We start from the raw sequence: 17,035 nt of genomic DNA on the forward strand, positions 1-17,035 counted from the left end.
AATGATTAAATGGTGAACATTTTTTACTCAAGAGTATTGAGGCCAACATGTTTAAATACTTTCTAATGTAAATTTGAATTTAATAAAAAGTGATTTTATGTATATAGATGCTTATTTATGTTTATTTTATTGGTAAATTGGCTAGATTTATTCTGAAATATTTTCACAATTCATGTTTTCTCCATTACTCTCCACTTCTGATACATCTGCTTCCTGCCTTTATTGACTGAATTTGAAAAAGAAGATAACTGAAGTGTCAGAATTTCAGAATTTTAGTGAGCCAGAAATTCCAACTGAATTTCAGGCCTGTATTTTTGCATCCTTATTTTCTGTCTGAATTCTCTTCCTCAGAATTATTTTTCAATTTTATGTAGTGCATATTCAGGTGATTATGAAGCCCAGTGTCAAAAATTGCCCCTGTGCATGTACTTAAAAAAAATTAAAAAAAAATGGAATGTAGTAATGCCTGTGGGGAAGGGGTTGTAGTTAAAAGTTATAACTCTGGATGGTGTAGATTCTGAGTTTTACATTTTCACTGTTTTTTACAAAATATTGTTACTGCACAAGACATGGCATGAAGTCAAAGAAAACCTGTCAGGAGGAACTGAAAAGATCAAGTTTTCTCCAAGGTTGTGACATCAGGATACCCACGGTAAACTTTATCAGCCAGGCAAACCCTTAACTACCCATGCTTTGCTGGGACTGTTGGGACTGTTGTTACCCAAACTCCATGTTTCAGCTCAGCTGCAGAGACTTAATCAGTGCCAGTTTTCCACCTTTTCTTTTTTTTTTTTTTTTTTTTTGTATTTTTAAAGCAGAGAAGAAATGAAGCTTTCAACTCTTTTGTAACATGAGATTGGACCAAGAGATAGACATTCCTTCTGAGAATTAACAGAAGAAACAGGGCTAGCTAAAAAAAGAAGACTTTTTTTTTTTTTAAGATATTTTTCTTGAACTATTTTCTCATTACTTTTGACATAAGAAGCAATCACAAATGCATCTAATGGATGACTGTTGACATCCAGGTGTTGCATATTAGCATTTATCTGAATGACAAAATACCAGAGTGGACAACTGCTTCTGCAGTTTTCCCAAAAAATACTGCTGTCTACCAGAACCTTTCTGGAGGCTGGAGTTTTGTCTGGAAATAAATATACGTTTTTGTATGTGAAGTTAAGCAGAATATAAAGTCTGAAATCTTGGATAATACGTAGGTAAACTTTTGCATTTGCAAGTCAATTTTGGGGAGGAAAAGAAAATTGTCCTTATATTATTACAAAATTACCTAAACATTCTCAGTCACTCTTTCCTGAAAAGGCCTGAAAGACTTTTTAAGTTTTTGTGAGATGCTGCTGACATCAAGATGAATGATATTTCTGTATGGAAATACACAGTTGTGGTCAAAGAATCATCAAAATTATTCCTGGAGAAGTAAATAGCCAATGACAGCAATACAAATATCTGCTTTAACTCCAGAAAAAGACTTTCTCTTTTGTATCATAGTACATGAAAGGAAAGCTTCACAGGAGACAAGCATTTTCTGCTGCTAAAATGATCTTACTGCTAATCTTGTTTTAATGGTGAACATAATATTGCCTTTCCAAATATGATGGCAAGTAAGCTGGTCCCTCTAGTCTCTGTATTAAATTACTCCTCCATTCCACACCCAAACTGAGTCTCCATTCTGATCTTTCAGAGTAATTTCCTTGCAGTTACTCTGGGAAAACCAACATGTCATTCTTTAAAATCTGTCCTTTACGAGTGTTCTGCACTGCATAGTTGGCATGAGAGTCGTGATCTACCTCTGGCATTACCTGACTGACAGATATTGGATTTATCTGGCAGTAAACTGACATACAGCTGGTGTTGCCACCACTTTTCCTTCTTAGCTTCATATCTTTAGTGCAAGTTGCTACTTTTAAGCACTAAAAACAACACAAAGGATGGATATAAGTCATTTATACAAGCTAAATTTTCACCTCTTGAAATCTTCTCAACTCCTGAAATTATTTTAAATAGTTTTGTGGCACCATCCACTTTCCTACCAGAGTTTTACACTATTACATTCTATCTGTCTGTGTAGCTCAGGTCAGTAAACTGAAAAGCCTCCTGTTTGTGTTATGTAACTGTCTTCTTCTGGCAGCTGGCTCCAATGTGCACCTCTGTGAATGTTGCCATGGAGACTCCAATTTAGGAGCAAAGGGATTTGAGAGTTTCCATCCCAGCAATACGTGACAAAAGAAATACAGAAATTAAAGTGGTGCCTGCCCTTCAGATGGGAGTCAGGCAGGTCTGCTAGGCCAGGCTGGAAGTGGGGCTGGAGGGAGTAGTATGTTGCTTGCACAAGTGATTAATTAATGCATTACAGTCCTTGTTATTCCTCTCTATAATTTTCCTTTTCTACCCAGCTGTTTTATGAAACAGAATTAATATTAAATGATAGCTCTTTCTGACTAAATTACTGCAGTAGCATCCAATGTACACAGTTTCTACCTTTCCCCTGAAAGTGAGCCCAATATGTGCTCTGCCCTCCGGATGATGATTCACTAATGCACTGGTTTGTACATCTGACTTGATAGGTATTTGTCTCCTGGTGATGCCCAAAAATATTTGCTTATTTTTAGTTCTGTGATTTCATGTTGTTTCTAGCCCTTCTCTCACAGAAGACTTTGACAAAAGTTATTGACTACAAGGACACAAGAAAAAAAGGCAGTGAGAAATAACTTACTAGCATATTAACAGAGGAAGCCAGCACTACAGATTTTTTTTCTAGTTAGGTGTAAGCCAGTTCCCTAAGAGTAAATAACTTATACCAGAAATCATAATAACCTTTGCCTCAGCATTTCACAAGATTTATTTTATAGGCAAGACTTGTTTGACAATATTCTTTGTGGAATTTTTTAAACATTTATATGAAGAGGGGTATCTGTAAATCTTCTATGTTTTGGTTTTTTATTATTTTGTTTTGCAACTCAACATCCTGTGAGTCTTGTTCCATTTGGTAGAATGATTGACAGAGTTTTGGATTAACAGCTGCTGTTTTCTTGAACACTGTTATGAAAAAGATGAGACTGGAATTTAGTTTAAAAAAATGTAAGTAACAGAAAAGCTGGGGTTTCTCCACAGATAATATTTTGCTGGTGTTGACTTCAGTCCACATTTTTTATGTAGGTCTAACTTTGCTTTGACAAAGTCCTTTCTAAGAAAGAAAGGTGGCTTATTTTGCTGACAAAAACTCATGATGGTGCTACTCCATTACTTGTTTGATAAAAGTATGTGCAGGTGGTCAATCAGTTCTGTGTTGTACCTTAAGGTACAATGTTCTTTAAACCTTTAAATGTTCTTTAAACCTTTAATTGAGAATATAGTCAATATGAAAGACCACTGTACAGAGGGAGCTAGGAATTTAAAGCTTCCTAAGAACAGGATCGATTGAGGCTGCCACCACATGACCAAGAAACCTGTGCTCCTTTGGTGACAGGGTTACATCTGTCTCTCTTCGAGAAGTAGGGAGCAGGAATAGGCAGCAAGTGATCTTTAGTGACCTAGGACTACAGAAGGGTCATAATTCAAGACCCCCTTCATCTCAGATCTTAAAAAATACAAGCTTCTCTTTCACTTTAGAGATTCTTGGGGCTTCTCAATACTGCACTTGTGTCCCAAAGGGCCTCTCCTCCCTTTGTGGCTTCCTCCCTCTTTGTCATACTGAGGTACTCTACTCTTTGCCATAATGCCTTTTGGTCTTCCCACAACACTGCTCTGAAGTAGCAGCGGCCACCAGAGCACGTAAGTGACACAAAACCAAACCATGTCCATGCAAAGCACTGCTGTGTAACTGCATTTGAGGATGCAAGTGTTCCCATAAGATCAATGTTCAAAGTAAGAGAAAAAAGAGCAACCTACCGCAACAAGATTCAGCTTGCATCAGTCCTCTGCTTTAAATCAGCAAATACTCTTTTATTCCAGCAAAATTGTTTAGATGACGGTTCACATTCCCGAGGTAAATGGTAAATAGGTTTGCTTTGACACGAATGAAAGGCTCAAGGTATTCAGTATTCTGTGCACAGTCAGGAAGGATCTAGAAATGTGAAATATAAAGGAAAGTAAGGAAGCACTTCTGTGCTGCTTGGAACTTCTTGATCACCTTTATCACCAATACTTTAAAAATTTTTCTTCCATTGCTACCAGTTTAGCTTCATAGTTTGAGACTTGAAAAATACGAAGAAGTAACTCAGCAGTTCATTGACTACTAACTGTGGGAAAGTTCTAGACATTTTTTGGCCAACTCTGTATATGACTCTATTGCCATAACTTAATATGAAGGAAGTTTATAGGCACAATAAGGCTTGTCCAGAAATTTTAAGCTATAATAGTTGATAATGTACTGGTACATAATTTATATATTGCTAGTACTAATGTACTGGTACATAATTTATATATTGCTGAAGTATTCTGTGGATTCCTGAATTCTTTGTTACCTGAAAAGAATTAAGAAAATCTAAGTTTGTGTTAACTCTGAGTCTACCACACAGTTATTTTTCTAATAGCATGTTTTGCACCTTTTCAACTGCTTAAAAATGTGCTATTTAAGTACTGAACAAGTATAGTAGATTGGGTGATGATATCCATTCAAGACTTCAAGTAGATATTGAAGTTCTTCTGTATTTCATATTTCCTTTGTTCTGCCAGCTGGGGGGTATTCCTAATTTTTGTTCTCATTGAAGCTTAGAGAAGCCTAACATCAGTTATACTTGTACCCTGTCATCGCACCGTTAGCAGGTACCAGCAGACTTTGTTCCATGAGAAGAAAATCTTTCCTGCTGTCTCAACAGAACTGGCTCCTTGCATCTGTGCCACCAGATCGCGGCAGAAGAGAAACAAATGAGGCAAAGCATATGCCAGACCTGATGGATCTTGGCTTCTTGTCATCCCTCCTCAAACAGTGTAATATCAAGCCAATCTTTACCTTCTGTACCCTTCAGTGGCCTCAGCCTTGCACAGAATCTAGGAGACTTAAAAGCTCTTTTTATAAAACTTCATGTATATTTCCAACACTGTACATGTTTTTGAGAGAAAACAATGATTAAACATAGCACTAGTTGAGATAATGGCCAGAAAAGAGTTTACAGTAAAAACATAAGATCGTATATGCTTCACAACACAGGAAAGCACAAATTCCTTCTGCATATTCTAGGAATGTATGAGGCTGGCAAATCATAGTAATGGGAGTACACAGCTCTTGAATGAAATTGTTACATGTATTAAAACCAAAGACAGCAACCATATTTGCCGACCTTCCTCCTCACCACTCATATATTTAGTTCAGTCCCACTAAGCATTCATATTTAATTTGCTACTTTTTCCAAGAATATTTTCAAGCTTTCCACCACTAACTTAAAGACTATAAATGATCTTTGTGATCAAAAGAAGTAGAAAAGCAGATGAGAGGGGAAAATAACATTGGAGACAACTAAGACCAATGATATAACCTAAGACAACAGTGGTTTTGAGTATGAAGAAACATTTTTTTTTCTGAAAATGATATCAAAAATCAAATAATACGTTCATAATTGTAATAACAATCAGACATGGAGAAAAATGTTACCTGTGATTCAGAGCAACTGACTTTAAAACAGATTACAGGAATATGCAAATGAGTACATGCATTAGGCAATATAGTTTATTTAATCATGCTCAGACCACTTAAAAGTTAATAATAATTCTAGTTGTTTATAGGTAATCAGAGGAAAACCTCAGTAACACACATGAATTTGATAGGAAAAAAAAGTATGTATAATGCTTTAGAAATATTCATTTAAATCATATGCAGTTAAATGTTATAAATTGGATTACAGATGGTACAAGAATCCTTCAAAGACTGCTACAAATTTAAAGATGCAGAATTTATCCAGCACAGCTTTTGGACAATTCACTATTTTCATTAATGGATATAATGTTTTTATAATGCATCTTACTGTTTGGCTATAAACACTACATATATTTTTTATATCTATTACATGGCCAAGATCTATCAAAAGCATGCAATTCCTGATTGATGCAACTTGTAGGAAAACAACGCTTTTTCTCTTTAGATTTTAATATGAAAAGCAAGATGCTTTCAGAGGTTTGAGAAAGTAAACACAGAATGATGGAGGCCAATGAAAATATATGCTGACTAAGATTAGACTGTTTTGCAATTGTCATGAGATAAGATGCTGTTTCTGTAGTTTGGGTTTTTTCCCTGTTCTTTCTCTTTAATCTAAGTCTTTCTCAACCTGCAATTCGTTAACAGTATTCAAAAATTTCTACATAGATTTCTTGTTCAAGTCAACAGTAAAGGAAAAAAATTATAGAAAAACTTGTTTTATTAGATCTTTTCATAAATAGCAAATAACTTCTACTGTAATTAAGGAGAAACATATGAAAAAAATGCAGAAAGTAGTTTGGAATAAAGGTATTTAGCAGGAACTTGGTGAAAGAAAAGAAAAAGCAGTAACAGCAAAATAAGTACAGGGAATGCGAAGTGTTGGGAGGAAGCAAAAAAAAGACTGTATAAATGAGAACAAAATAGTTTGGGGAAACTGAAAAGGAAACAAAGGCATCAGGGGCATGTTTTCTGGCAGGATCCTTGAGTTCAAACATAGATGTAATAAAATCTACAATTATGATGTCCTAATTATAAGATAGATGGGATAAAATTTGTAATAATGATTAAAAGGAAAATTGATTTAATGAATACTTCAGTATGTTGAAAGAGTGAGAATTTACATTTTCATCTGGTAAAGATGAGGAATTCAATCACTGGGTGTGATTCATCAAAACCGAGATGTTTCCTGGGATGCATGAATATGTTTGGAGTTCTTCCACGCTGTCTTTGTCTTATGTGGTAAATTGAGATTTTGAAAACTAATAAATATGATGGTTTAGGACCAGACACCCTCTCTCCTCTGTTGAGAAAGACAAAAGGCAGGGATTATGGACTGAGATGAGAAAAATTTACTGGAAACAGCCATGAGATATGAAAATGAACAGCAACAGTACTAATAACAAAGGTATACAAAACCGGAGTGATTTACATGCAGAAATTGCTCACTGTTTAACCTGACTGGTGTGGCCCCAAGGCAATGAACAATGGTGCCTGGACCCTTCAGCCCATTATATTTACCTGCTGCTCACCATACTTGCTCCATGGGAAAGGAACACCTCCCACTTCTAGGAAGCAAGAGAGAGTCCCTTTTCCCCACCCCTGGCCATGATGAAAGATATGGAATAACACAACATCTTGGCCATACCCACACAGCTCCTGGCTCTGCCCCCTCATGCCTACTGTGAAAATTAACCTGGTCCTTGGCTGAAATCAGGACAATTATGTAATATTTATCTCAATAAATCTTAAAATTTTGTTTGGAATTGCAGAGAGCAGAAAGATGGGAAAAAGAAAGGATGGGAAAGAAGTGCTCACCACAATTCCTGGTAGAGTGAAAATTTTCTTCCCATCGCCAACACTTAAAGTGGGCTTATGGAGTTGGTTATAAATTGGTTATTATGGTAGCAATACCAACTGGATTAACTGAAAAGTTGATAAAGAATAAAAAATATTAATAAAGGGCATGAAAGGACAGAAACACTTATTACATCAACACCATTCTGTTTAGTGCATTTAGGTTACTGCTCCATGATATCTTAATTAAAAAAAAATCACATACAAGACCAGCAAAATTCAGGCAAATGGATTAATATGTGGTCAACTAATTTCTAAAAGTGGGGAAACACACTGAACTGAACTAGGAGCTAGCAGTGACAGAAGAACACAAATTGAGCAATGTTGATTTTAAAATGAATGTGACAAAAGATACAGCTCTGAATTCAGCATTGTTCAAAGAGATACTAAAATACAAAAACCATTTCCTGTATACATGTCCTTCAAAAAGCTGGTATTGAAAATAATGAAATGGTAAAAGGAAATGGTGCATGAAAAACTAATAAGAACACTTTCAGGGCTTAAGAAAGGTAGGTCTATGTGTTCTACCTAATTATAATACTAAAATTAAGACCATGATTTGATTTGATCATAGCACATACCTAGTTTTGCTGGATAAGGCATTCATCCTTCAGTGTTTAAAGAAAACAACAAAGATGGTTGGGATTTACTGAAACGTTGAAAATGGAATAGCATTATTTTCCTTATGGCTGAATATGAATAAGCATCAGAACATGTGAGATGGATTTTCTGTCTTTGACTGTCTTCAGCTCAGACTCTTAGCCCTTCTAAACACATCAGATTTTGCTCTCAGTGAAGGGAAAAACCCTGGAATTTGATAACCCATGCTATGAAATGCATTAGACTAGTTCTGATAAACATTTTTGGTCTTAGAATATGAATTTGAGAGCTTAGGAAACAAAGGAAAATGCAGAAATAATATCCCCATTTTTAATCAAAGCAGCATAACAGGGAACATGAGATTGCACTTTTAGGCCCAATGAGCCCTGCATCAAGCCTTGCAGTTAAAATACAACATACAGTGTAATCGATCCATTCCTGGGAAAGTCAGAAGTTTAATGGCAACCTTGTTGTAGACATTAAACTGGAGAACTGAAACAGAGTCCCGGCTTCAAGATTTCAGCACATGACAAATTGCCATCCGTGCCAGTATCAGACACAGGGTGATCATAGGCCCTGAGTAGGTTCAGGTCTCCATGGCCACCTTCAACAGGAGCAGGAGGAAAGCTGCAGCATGAGCAGCAGTTTGGATGATCATGGATCAAGGTACTAAGGGGTGCTAGAAAACATGCCTGAACTCAAAATAGTTGGGAGGCTCTGGTTCCCAATCAATTTCCGTACCATGGTGCAACCATAGCTTTGCTATCAAACTCCAGTACACCTGTCATCATCTTTTACTGTAACTTGGTCACCTGTTATTGGTATTAGTCTTCACAAGAAAAATATGGAAGCTGATGTGTCTCGGTACTTGAGGCAGCATTGAAATCTGTTGCTGTACTCCACAAACCCCACAGAAATAAATCCCTGGAGCCTGCATTGCAGAACACCTGGTGTGCATTCTGCACAGTATATATTTTAACAGTTTTAATTTGAAAGATTATTTTCAGTCCTGCTTTACATATTTCACTTGTGATCATAAACTTTCATCAGCATTTAGTAACAGGATGTCAAGGCAATATGGCATATGCTTTCTAATTGGTATCACAGTCTTGCATTGAAGTGGAATCTACTTTAGAGACATCTGCCTACTTAGTGTGTTATAAACAGAATATATCCTTTTTCCTTCTGCTTGAAGGATTACATAAGTACTTTTTGCTGGTATATTTAAAGGGCTTAAAATCAATCCTGTAGCTGGATGTTTTAAGAACACCAACACAGGAATAACTTCCCCCACTTAAACCAGACAATATTATTAAATCTTATTTATTGTTCTTCAGGTTGCATTCCAGATTGTTATGCACAAAAAGTGGAAAATGTTATTCAGCTTGTCTCCCTTTAAGTCTAGACTTTTGTTTTGCCTACTGTAGTAACATAATACAATGACCATTAACGGTGATTATTTAAAACAGGTTTACTTCTAAGATTTCTAAGAATCTGACACATATTTCTTACCCTTGCTACTCTGAGCTACCAAATCACAATTAAAATCAGGAGTTAAACTGAAAAGTGACATTCTACATGCAGGACCTTAAATTAACTGCCAGGTTATGTCAATACAGTCATAAATTGCTTGAGTCAAGGAGCAGACTGAAGCCTACTGAAGCAGTGATCTCTATCACCTCTCCATTCATCTGCACTGACAGCAATATGTCAGCCTGGACAGAGTGTTCTTTACATGATTCTCTCTTGCTTTATGTGACCTAAGATGCTTTAGGAAGGACCCTGCTTGGTGACTCATCTGGACAAGATGATATTACTACAAGACAAACAAATATTTTTGCTGGGAGGACAGGGTGGCTAGGAGAGGACAGTGGTTGTTCCCATCCACATCATGACCTGATGGTGCTATCAGCTCAGATGTTCTGCTGCATGATCCAAACCTGAACATAATTACAGCCTGGCACTGAGTATTCTGATCATGAGTCTCTGAGCTCAAGCTTAGTCACAAGCTGCAGATATCAAATAACTACCCTTATATCTTGTATGTACCCTTGGGAAACGTCTGTGCCCCTGGCATTTAAATAGAGGGCTTGATTTCCAGAGATGTCAATCATTAATTGATTTCAGTGATGCCCACTGAGGAACTGGTACTTAGAATTTTTAAAAATAAAGGCATTAGAATTCAAGTGGCTAAATATGAATTTAATAGTTTAACTACAGACAGAAAATGTTTGACTGTTTCTTCTTTCATTCTCCCTAATATTAAGGAAAGTAATTTTTTCTCATTATAAAATAATTTTAGCAACATATCATTAAGCAATTTGTACTCCCATTGTCAGGCATTTAAGTTATGCTTACAGTGCAGTACCATATAGAGAAAAGTGATAATCTCTAGAGAAAGTGTGCTGAGACCTGAAAATATTATGTACTCTATTATTCAGAAATTTTTTGTGAATTTTGTATCCTTCCTCTGATATGAAGCCTGCCTGTATTCATTATTACTACATAACACAAAGCATTACGCAGGTCACTGGAGGTGGAAGGATTTTCACAGGTCATTCATTAAAAGGATCAGATGTTTCATCATTAAGTTTTAACATCATTATGGTTCTCTGTATTTATATCCACAAATTCTTTTCTCCTATCATGCAAGTTCTTTCATGTGTTTTAACATCTTGACTCAATCAAGGTAAGCTTCTTGTTAAAAATGTGCATGTACAGTTGCAAGTTTATAATGTTGGCTAGTAATGTTGTAAAAAAGTCTTTAGCTTCTAAATCAAAGAATTTTTATATGGGGCCAAATCCTGATCTTCCCAGACATGTAGGTATTCCTCTTGCTCTACACTAAATTGATCTTATGTGTAAAAAAAAGCTGTTTCAAGATCATTCAGGGGACAGTAAGTTTTCTCTAAACATTTTAAACCTTCAATAATTTTCCTATTTTGCAATTACTTTGATTCTATTTCATTTTTAAGACATTTGACTAATGCTGTGGGTAGCATGAAACCATTGTTGGAGTTGTACATGAGTGCTTTTTTCAAAGAATATTGCAAACAACTACAATCATCACTGCCTATCTGGAAAGAGATCTTCATATCACAAACTGGAATTTATCTCTTTGAGAACATTCATTTTGCACTTACCTTGTTTCAAACACATTGAATTCTAAATGAAAATTTAAAAAAACCACTGGCAAGCTGGTGCTGAAGAAACAATGACACTTGAAAAACAAAAATATCCTTTCCATTTTACTTAAGATGTCATCACTTCTAGGGAAAACCTCACTGCCAAGGTAAATTTAGAACCAACCCTAAATATTTTCAGTTCCTCAATAAAAATATAAACACTGAACACTTAGAGCCTACTGTGCTGTCAAACAATCCAAGGCAAACTATGCAGTACTTTGTTGTTTCCTAAATGCTAGCCTGTAGGAGACAGAAGAACTACTTCAAATCTTCTTTGAAACTGTTAACCCCTCTGACAAATGGAATTTTAAAGAAGAGTCTTAAAAAGTGATTGTACTTTTTCCCTCAGAAAGTCAAATTTCACTCAACAGAAAAGAGAAAGCATAGAGAGATTATTATATCTTCTGTATAAATACAGTCAATAGCAGTAATCTTGTGATAACTGTGGTTCAACAGATAGAGATTAAGAAACAAGAAATCCTTATTTTCAGATCTGTCATATTTGAATGGATGAAAAGTCTCTAGCTAGACTAGCAGTTTAGAAAGGAAAAATTCCATTAGGAAACTGGAAAGGCTCCAATATGGTTTTGTGTGATGATATGGATGAGGCATATTGCAAACTGTTGCCCTTTAAATCTAGAGAAAGACGGGGAGAGGTAAAAGAGGTAGAATTCAGACATTTTCTTAAAAAATGCATATTTTCTTGTATTACTTTAAAAGGCAGAAGGAATTTGAGAGTTTAACACAGGCGTACCAAAGATTCTTGCCTATTTTCTGGCATACAGTGTTTCCATCTTTCTTAATCTACAAAAGTACATGATTACAGATTTTTATTCCAGACGCATATGACAGACTGACCTGCATAAATCTCTCATCTTAGTCTGAGTATTTAAAAATGGATATGATTGGAAAGGTCTACTGTGTCAATGGGAATTAGACTATTAATGGTATAAGAGGATGCATTTTATACAGCTCATTATGAATTTGAATATTTAAAAAATTAGAATGTTTTAAAATGCTTTCTACCCATAATTATAATGAATATTAAGTATGAATAAAAAGATGTTCATGCATAATACTTGCTCTTTATTAACCTCAGTCCCTGAGCATTTCAGTTTTAAAATTAAATTATTGTGTGTCTTTTTTTTCTAAAACTAATGTCATAGCACAAAGCCATTCTGATATAACCATTACTGAAATAAATACCAGTAGAATTATTAAACAAATACCTGTTTTAATAATGTCATTCAGCTTTTTGATAAATAAAACACAGTTGTAGATTGTGGATTTTCAGAATATGGAGTCCAAAAGTGAATCACGTGTTAGCTTTTCATGTGGTTTCAATGACGATTTTGGTGAATCATAAGACAATCAATGTCTTTAAACAGTGTCAGTGCTTTTCTCTCTGAGACATCTGTACAGTCCAAATTGAATTTTAATTTTTTAATCCTAAATGTGAAAGAAAATACAGGATAACTTTGTCTGGCTTGATACTCAGATTGTTTTCAGGAACATAAGAGCCTTAATGTGTTCTGCCAGTTATGAGTCACACCCTAGATTTTAACAAGAGTGACCCAGGAATTGTGCCAAAAAATACCTCTATTTTAGGACAGTTTGGTTCTCTGGAATATTCTTCCTACAGATGCTCTTTGCAATTGACCTATAGTAAGTCTGGCTTGTTCTGAAAGGCATTGGCTGCACAAAATAGCACACAAATCAAGTGTTCTAATACCACATAAACAAACGAGAGTAAAAAAACATAGCAAGGGATGGCTTCAACTTACCTCTTTCCTAATTTGTTGGAAAGTGCTGAGATTAAATGGATTAGCTGTATCTTAAAACATAAATGAGTATTAAGTGAGATCAAAATCTAACTGGTAAATGGGGTGGTCAGAGTAGAAGAGGCATCCTGGATTAAAGCAATGGGATACCTGTGAAATAGAAAGAATTGAAGCTGATGGAGAAGGCTGTGGAAAAGGAAATGGGAGGTAGCTCAGGGTCACAGACAGGAATGGTGTATGCAGAGCTTAGAAATGAAAGGATGTTTTGAAGCAGCTGCTCAGCATCGTGCCCAGGTAGTGAAGGACTGAAAGAGCCACGGCAGGGCCTGCATCCATGGCAGCTCAGTCTGAGGAGCTGAACATCCTCCAGAGGATGTATAGGCTCACAACCTTCAGAAAGAACAGTTGGTTTTGTTTTCCAGAATAAAACATGGACTTTAAAACATCTTTGGTGATTCGGTCGCAATCTCAACATGGGAAATAAAGAGAAAAAAAGAGGATGAATTCATTCTCTCTTTGATAAACTCTTCATGTATGTTACACTTATCAAAACTAAAATTTTATGTGATTGGTGAAAATTCCTAGTAATATGTCAACATAAACCAGTAATATTGTTCAAATATTGCAATATTTTTCAGAATTGAAATATGGCAAGTTCAATTACCATTGCAAAGAGGAAGATTAATAAAAAGAGGGCTATAAAAGAGGATCAGCAAGAGTTTTTGGGTAGCTTGCCAAGGCTTGCTTCCAGCATTCTAATATAAAAAAGTGGAAATGAGATGAATAGTGGGATGCAATTAAATTCCAGTCTTCATTTTCTCTTCAGCTTTTCTTTTCTCTCACTTGCTTACTAGCAAGCTGTACAGGATGCTTATGATTTAATATACACTGTATTTGACCCTGAGTGAAAATTTGTAAATCAAACCAGTTTTATTTGCTTTACTCTGTGAAATGTGGTAAAGTATATGTATGCTGTATGAAGTGCTAACTGAGGAATTTGTATTCTACTTGACAGTATACATTAAGCTAAACATTTGATTGGCTTTTATAAGATTCTTTTCAGCCTAAAAATAAAACTGAACTAGAAATTATATTCAATTATATACCAAACCAGCCAAAACAAACTCTTCAGAACTGTGACCCTTGGATGTGCTTATTAACAGGTATGATATTTATTCTATCTACAACCCTTAGAAATGAAATGTATTATTAGGAAGTGTGTTTCTAAAAATGCCTTGTCTCTACTCTCCTGTATCTATCTTTCCCCACACTTTATTTGAGAAGTGTGAATTTACAGCTATAGGTTTGTTTCTTTTCCCCATCCCAGTGCTACAGCTTCTGAGAGTTTTCTCATTTGTGTGTATCCCAGTTATGATATGTCCGCTCTGGCTCAGACCAAGAAACTATTAACAGCCCTGGAATCTCTAAGATCCATCTCTGTGCCTGTTCTTGGTCCCCAGAGTGGAAGAATGATACATTTAGGTCTCTTTTTGAGCCTCTCCCACCTGACAATACCAAATGTTTGGAAGAGGTGGAATGGCTTTGCTCTGGCCAGGAAACTAAAAGGAACTTCTGCACAGACCAAGGTCTCCCTTGCCCAGATAAATAGATTTCTCAATTATTAAAATAAACCTAGATGGAACTTTTTGTTGTAATTAGTTTTGCTTACAGGAGGAGCAAAATATCAGAATATTTTATTTCACAAGCCTTTAATAGTTTGCCATGAAAGTCACATGGAGTTGACAGGATCATCTCAACAGAACTGGTATAGTTAACTCAGCAGTTCCCAGAAGATATGCTGAAAAACTGTGGAGCTGAGAATTGTAGTTACCTACTCCCTTGGTATGCTTTCTAGCTTGGTGGCAGTTTGGAACCTGAAAGACTCAAATTTCTGGGAACTTCAGGACCTACATTTTAGAAACCAGGAAATCTGAGGTGCTTCTCCAGTGCCTTCTCTATGAAGACACACCTAAGCAGGCAGAAAACGTTTCTGAAAGAGAAATCAATTGTGATCTTCTGGCAACAGCCACCAGCTGGGTGAAGGAAGCAGAGAGCAAAAGCAGCTAGATAGCTCTTCAGGTTACAGTAAGTGAAACTCCAGAAGCCACTTTAACCTGATCCAACCTCACTTAGGCTGCTGGGAAGACCTCATGGAGTCTAACATCCTGAAAACTAAAACTTTATCTAAAGCTTTGTAGACTATGAAGTTACTACAACACAGAAAACCATTTATTTTACTTGCCCGTTTTATCATTTTCTGTACCTTGGTATGGCTTTATTCCATTCTAAGGTTTTCCCGTGCTGGTTTTTCATTATAATGAACCTCAGAAGTCTGAACTCAGTTCAGCTCATGGACCATTTTTTTTTTTATCTCATAGATGCAATAGAGTGAATCATGGCTGGTGACTTTTCACAAAACAAAATTTTTCATTTAGAGCAAAGATTTTCTTAGAAAACATATCCCAAACCAAGCTTACTATATATTATATGCTATCTATATGGGAATCAGAATCACTAAGGCATTTCTTTTCCTTTTCTATTCAACTGTCCACACATCCTATCCCTGACTTCATCCTCAAATATTTTTTTAGGGTTAGAAAGCAAATCACAGAAGTACATATTATTTCCCCCATGAGTAAGTTTGGTATTTAGAAAGACAGATTTATTTCCGTGTTGAGACCATCTCTTCAGAACATTTTTGGAAGTTTAAAGATTTGAAATGCAGTAGGAAAATCATATCAGTCAACTCAGTTGGTTAGCTTCCCTAAATACAAGAAAAATAACCACTTCCATGTTATTTTCAGAGTAGAAATTTAACTTATTAGTTCTACTGCTATTTCTTTATGCTGTATGTCTCTAATGCCTACATATTACTTGATCTCTTTTCATATCTCAAGTACTCTGAAGAGTATTGTCCCATACAGAAAATGTATTGAATACAGAACCCGTCTAACTTAAGTTACTGGGTACAGGACTCGATGAAATTTTATTCTGTTTATCTGGTTTTGAAAATGAAACTCTTGAATAAGCTGCTGTGATCTTGAACAGGATCTTGTAAAATTTTCATAAACTGGTTTCAAACTTCATTTTCTTTTTTTTTTAATGAAGAGGACATAATAAAAATTTCAGTTCTTACCCAATGTAGTACATCTAGACTAACATTTATCCTTGTTTTGGTTTTTGGCAGAAGGGAATTAAAAGACTGATAACTCCTTTGCCATTATAATCAACAAAATGGTGGGCAAACTGAATTAATCTTACTTTTTTTCTATACCAAATTCACCTGAAATATTTTGTTCAAGATCACCATATCAGATTCTTTCACATGTAGACTCCAGATATATTAGCTTCAGTAAATTTGTAGTCATTCAACTTGTTCTGACAAAATCTACCTGCAATTGACCTTTGTTGCATTTTATCCTTTCTCCTCTTATCACTACATCCTTCACTGAGCTTCCCTTCAGTATCTGTTGTAAAATCCTGAGTAATAGTAAGGTCAACTAATTGGGACTTTCACCTTTTTTTTCTTCATCTGTTCTACAGGCAGAAAAATACTGACAAGTTCTTTGAAAAATCCTTGCTATTAAACATTCTGCATCATATGCCATTGCTATTAAAACCTAATACTTCACAGGATTATGTTTTCTTAAAAATTTGCAAGTATTTCTGGACAAATAGCAATAAAAAAATTCCCTTGATTCTCATTGCTTGTCATTCCAATGATAAATTTCAGTATAACCAAAAAATGCTGATTGGAATGACTGTACAAAGTTTATTTAGTCAATATTCTTTCCCCAGTCAATATTCTTTCTTACATCAGTGCATGGATATGAAGGAAAATAGAATATTATTTTTTGCTTACTTTCAGTTTATTATATAAATGTCATTCCTAAGACTTCCAACAATGCAGATTCCATAGCCCTGTACAGTAATCTATTTGGATGCATCACCATCTCTGAAGGTGATAC

At 35.5% G+C, this 17,035-nt stretch overlaps 1 long non-coding RNA gene across 1 annotated transcript in view; it reads right to left on the reverse strand.

Moving 5' to 3' along the window:
- Window positions 1-4,039: 4,039 nt before the first annotated feature.
- The window catches only part of LOC143693860 (uncharacterized), a 30,020-nt gene continuing 17,024 nt past the window's right edge, over window positions 4,040-17,035 (reverse strand). The window contains exons 2-3 of the long non-coding RNA XR_013181844.1: window positions 7,463-7,570; window positions 4,040-4,078 (exon numbers count right to left, since the gene is read on the reverse strand). This is a non-coding gene — a long non-coding RNA (uncharacterized LOC143693860). The remainder of the gene's footprint in view (window positions 4,079-7,462; window positions 7,571-17,035) is intronic.

This window comes from Agelaius phoeniceus, chromosome 4, assembly GCF_051311805.1.
Source record: "Agelaius phoeniceus isolate bAgePho1 chromosome 4, bAgePho1.hap1, whole genome shotgun sequence".
In the NCBI taxonomy this organism is placed as follows: Eukaryota; Metazoa; Chordata; class Aves; order Passeriformes; family Icteridae; genus Agelaius; species Agelaius phoeniceus.